The sequence below is a fragment of the Nanorana parkeri genome, unplaced genomic scaffold (genome assembly GCF_000935625.1).
Source record: "Nanorana parkeri isolate BGI_ZX_2015 unplaced genomic scaffold, ASM93562v1 scaffold1593, whole genome shotgun sequence".
Lineage (NCBI taxonomy): Eukaryota > Metazoa > Chordata > Amphibia > Anura > Dicroglossidae > Nanorana > Nanorana parkeri.
This window is the reverse complement of record NW_017307861.1, coordinates 1-5,000: the sequence shown is the minus strand read 5'-3', so window position 1 is coordinate 5,000 and position 5,000 is coordinate 1. Positions and strand designations below refer to the sequence as shown.

The following is a 5,000-nucleotide window of genomic DNA, read 5'->3' as shown; positions in this document are numbered from 1 at the left end:
AATTGGTTTTTTTTTTTTTTTTTTTTTTTTAAATGTATGCTTTAATTTTTTATTACTTTTTTTTTTACACTTAACTTTATTGCTATCACATAGGGGGCTATGAAACCCCCCAATTTACATGACAGGTCCTCTTTAGGGAGACATCAGGGGTCTCCAAGACCCCTACCTAATGTCACCTAGGGACCCCCAGAGAAGCTGATGAAGCAGAGATCTGCTTCACCAGCTGCTCCCCAGCTTCTGAAGCTGGGAATGTCTGCTGAATGCGGAAGTGATGTAATATACATCACTTCCTGCATTCGGGACCGGAGAGGAGATCAAAGGGAGATTGTGTACTTGACTCTTGTCACAGAACAGCTGTGCCGTTCCCAGACACAGCGGATCTCGGGACCGGCAACGGCAGTGACAGCAGGGGCTGCAGGGGGGGGGCGACCACAGCTAATACAAGCAATCGATCATCTCTAGAAGCGCCCGATTGCTTCAATGTAAAGCTCCCGGACGGCCGTATAATTACAACGGCTGGCCGGAAAGCTACTCATCCAGCTCCGGTGTCCTCTCGTCACAGACAAGAGGACGAGCTGATTTTTCAAGTCCTGCACCTGACCTGTGGTTAGATGCATTGCTTTGCTCAATCAGGGCTCTCACAAGGCACTATGCACTGAGCAGTGCCTTGTGGAAAGCTCGCCGAACACATGAACTAGTGATGTTCGAGCCCATCCCTACTGCTTGCTAGCAGTAGATATATGCAAAAAAGGTTTAATTGTACTGTGTCATGGCTGCGCCTAGCTACCTTACAGCTCCCCGTTACTTACCCCTCCCCGTAATGTTGCTTCAGGCACTGGATCCTGCATGTGGCTCCCTCCTTGGCACTTGGTCCAAATGATTGGGTTAGCTGCAGGGTGTTATCGAGGTCCAGGACAGTGGCATATCCGCATGATGTAACCCAAACCCCCATCCTCGTGAATGTCCCTGACTCGCAGGGGGTGAGGAAAGTGCTCCCCTCTATACCTCCATTCCCCTCCCCCAAGGTTCCCTGTGTTACCACTTGTAGGCCACTACTGGCCATTTAAAGCCCATTCCCATCTTTGTAAGTGATTTCCATTTATTGTGTTAATGCAGAGGTGCAGGGCCGGATTTCCCACAAGGCCCGGCCTCGGGGCAGCAGGGAGTACCGGGGCAGCAGGGGTGTGGAATTCCTATCTCCTGATGCCCGGGATATTCAGTTCTGGGCGCCGGGCAGGTAGTTGTTTTCTACATTTAGCTCTGCTTTGGGCAAGCAGAGCTAAATCTACAGCGGAGAAGCCACCGCTTGTTTTGTACAAGTGATCTTGGCCTGCAGGTCTACCATTTTCCATGGGGAGGTTTGGCGGGTAGGGGGCGCATTGAGAAACCTGGCCTTGGTCTTTCATAGGCCAGAGTCCTAGAAATTCAAATTTCACTCCAGAGGAACTTTAATCCGACTCTGAGGGTTATCTGTCAAATGTAATCCACTAAGAAGACGATCAGTAGCAGCTGTGACAGAGCAGAGAGGAGAAGAACTTCCTCTGAGTCATCACAAGGTCTCTCCTCATGTTGCTGCTCCTACACATGTTGTAAAGGTAAAACAGTCTCTAAACTTTCTCTCTAGCACTCTCTTTTGTCTGTCTCCACCTGCTCTGTATGTCCCCCTCTCTCTGCTCCATCTGTCTCTCGCTCTGTCTGCCCCCCTCTCTCTGTCCCTCTTTCTCTCTCTCTCTGCTCCATCCTGCCCCTCTCTCCTTGCTCCGCCCTGCCCCTCTGTCTTTGCTCCGTCCCGCCCCTCTCTCTCTCTGCTCCGTCCCTCTTTGGAGCCCGACGGAGAAGGTCACGCTACCGTCGCTGGATCGTCGCTGGAACGTCGCCCCGAAAGTCGCGCTATCCCGGCCGCTGCAAAGGTATGTCGCTATATGTGAACGGGGTCTTAGATAGCGGCTCCTGGCCGCCGGGAAAGAAACACTTTCTCCCGGAAAGTGTAAAGCAGAGTAAACCTTTCCCTTTTCTGACATCGGGGGCCTGGCCACCGTAAGTCAGAAAAAAAACCCACCACAGGAATGCATAGCTAGATTCCTATTGGCTATTTCACTTTGCAATAGCTAATAGCAAACTAGATGTTGCACCCACCCTCTGCTGCTGCCAATCAGCAGAGGGAGACATGCAGTTCTCCATCAGGTCCTCTTCTAGTGATTGACAGCAGCAGAGGGCGGGTGCAATAGCTAGTTTGCTATTGGCTATTGCAAAGTGAAATAGCCAATATGAATCTAGCTATGCATTACTATGGTGTTTTTTTCTTTTATTCTGACCGCGTACGCCAGTGGTTCTCAACCTGTGGGTCGCTGTGTGATTTCTGCTGTGCTAGGTTAGAGTCCTCCTCAGCCCTCTCCCAGCGCAGCAGTGTCAGTTCTCCCGCCACGCCGCCAGATGTCGCTGTCATCCCTAAATTTTACCGTTGGGGGTCAACTCAACTTGGCAAATGTTACCAAGGGGTCCCGGCCCTAGAAAGGTTGAGAACCACTGCTGTAGGAGGACTTCATCTTCAAGGGCCCCCTGGTCACACTGCTGGCACAGTCTACTCTCCCTTGGCTTGTCGGTCTGTCTATGCTGCCCTGATTCTATTTCCAGGCTGTGGGCGCTCAGTCTGTAACGGCTCAGGATTTGTCTGTCCTTGGAGTCCTGTAGTACCTCCAGGTATGGGGCCAGTTTGTATTCCCTCTGTAATGATTGGTAAATGATGAGTTTCTGGGAGTTTGCTATATCATGTCTCCAGTCTCTGATATAGTTATCTCTGGAATCATTAATTATGCCCTTTATTTGATATTTGGTCAGGTTGCATTCATGGGGGCTTTGGATGAACAAGGTGGATATGAGTTGTTGCAGCCCACATGGTTTGGGGTGGTCCTGGTTGGCCAGTAGGGCTTTATGGTGGTATGAGTTGGGGCTGCTGATGTTTAGGTGGTCCCAGTATGATAGCGCCCTCTTCTGTACTGCAAGAAGTAAGGGGAATCTGCCCAGCTCAGCCCGGCACGCATTGTTAGAAGTGCTCCGATGGACTTGGAGGAGGTGCTTGCAGAATTCCAGATAGAATATTTCTGTTGGGCTTGTGTCCCATTTGGGTTGGTCTGGGTAGGTGATGGGGTCCCATACTTCACTTCCATAATGGAGGATTGGAGTGATGACACTATCAAAGATTTTAAGCCAGACTCTTACAGGCGGTTTTAGTTTGTAGAGTTTTCTCCTGATGGCATAGAAGGTTCTACACGCCTTGTCTCTTAGGGCCTCTATGGCTGGTTTGAAGCTTCCCGATTGGTTTGTTTCTAGGCCGAGGTATGTGTAGCTGTTGGCTTCATCAAGAGTGCAGTCATTAAGTGTGAAAGAAGAACTCTTGGTTTTTGTGTTCTTCCTTTGGAAAACCATGACCTTTGTTTTCTTATGGTTGATTGGTAGTGCCCATGCCCCACTGTATTTCTCCAGCACTTCCAGGCTGTCTTGTAGACCTCTCTCTGTTGGTGACAGTAATAGGAGGTCATCTGCATACAACAGGAACTTCACCTCGGTGTCATGTAGAGCTAGTCCTGGTGCTGAGGAGGATTCTAGAGCTTCAGCCAGTCCATTGATGTAGATGTTAAAGAGGGTTGGACTTAACCTGCAGCCTTGTCTAACTCCACGAGCCTGCCGGAAGTATTCTGTTCTCTTCCCATTCACCTTTATGCTGCAGATGTTCTCATTATATGAGCTCTTGATGACGTCATATGTTTTCCCTCCTATTCCACTCTCCAGTAGTTTGAGGAACAGGCCTGGGTGCCACACTGAATCAAAGGCCTTCTTAAAGTCCACAAAGCAGGCAAATATTTTCCCATGTTTTGTATGGTGGACATGGTTCTTGATGAGACTGTGCAGGGTGTAGATGTGATCTGTAGTGCGATGGTTTGGCATGAACCCAGCTTGGCTTCTGCTGAGGACATTATGCTGTGTCAGGAAGCTGAGGATTCTTTTGTTCAGAATGCTATTGAACAGTTTTCCCAGCGTGCTGCTGACACATATCCCTCTGTAGTTGGCTGGATCATACTGGTCTCCACTCTTATGGATGGGTGCTATGAGGCCTTGGTTCCATACTTGATTTTTTCCTCCAGTTCATGTAGTCTTCTGATGATGTCTTCTTGATCCATAGTTAGCTCCTCTTTGGGAATGTCTTTGTACAGGCTCTTGAAGTAGTTGAGGCAGATGTTGCCATTTTGGATGTGGAGGTTGTTTTTCTTGGATCCTGAGCCGATTTGATTCCAGGTTTCCAAGAGTTTTCCTGAAGAGCCTGTTCCAGTTGTTGAAGGTTTTTGGAGATGAAGTTTTGTTTTTTCTTTTTGAGGATTTGTTTATAGTTTTTCTGTAGGACGCCATGAGTGATCCTCAGGTCGGTGTTGTCGGGGTCTCTGTGTTTTTTATTTGAGACTGTTCGTAGGTTGTTTCTTAGTGTGCGGCATTCTGTGTCAAACCATTTATTGGGTTATTTATTGGATGATTTCTTGAAAGTTGACTTTTTTAATGTTAGAGGTCTCTGCGATGGTGTATAGTATGTTGTGGAGGTCCTTTGCTGCTCGGTTCACCCCCTGGGGACTTAGTACATAGGTGTTGTTTTGGAAGTATGCTAGCTGTTCTTTGATGTCGGGTCTGTTGATGACCTCTCTGTAGGTTATGGTAGACTGTCTGGTCCATTTGAATGATGGTGGGAGGTTGTAGAGGCCGGTCTGTTGGGGTTTTGAGAATCTCTCTCTCTCTCTCTCTCTCTCTCTCTCCCCCTCTCTGCTCTCTGTCTCTGCTCTCTGTCTCTGCTCTGTCTCCCCTCTCTCTCTCTCTGCTCTGTCTCCCTCCCCTCTATATCTCTCTGCTCTGTCTCCCCTCTATCTCTCTCTGCTCTGTCTCTCCTCGCTCTCTCTCTGCTCTGTCTCCCTCTCTCTGTCTCCCCCCTCTCTCTCTCCCTCTCACTGTCTCCCCCC

At 49.0% G+C, this 5,000-nt stretch overlaps 1 long non-coding RNA gene across 1 annotated transcript in view; it reads left to right on the top strand.

Annotated features, from left to right (window-relative positions):
* The window catches only part of LOC108798957, a 12,939-nt gene extending 8,449 nt beyond the window's left edge, over positions 1–4,490 (top strand). The window contains exon 3 of the long non-coding RNA XR_001941986.1: positions 4,455–4,490. This is a non-coding gene — a long non-coding RNA (uncharacterized LOC108798957). The remainder of the gene's footprint in view (positions 1–4,454) is intronic.
* The last annotated feature ends 510 nt before the right edge of the window (positions 4,491–5,000 follow it).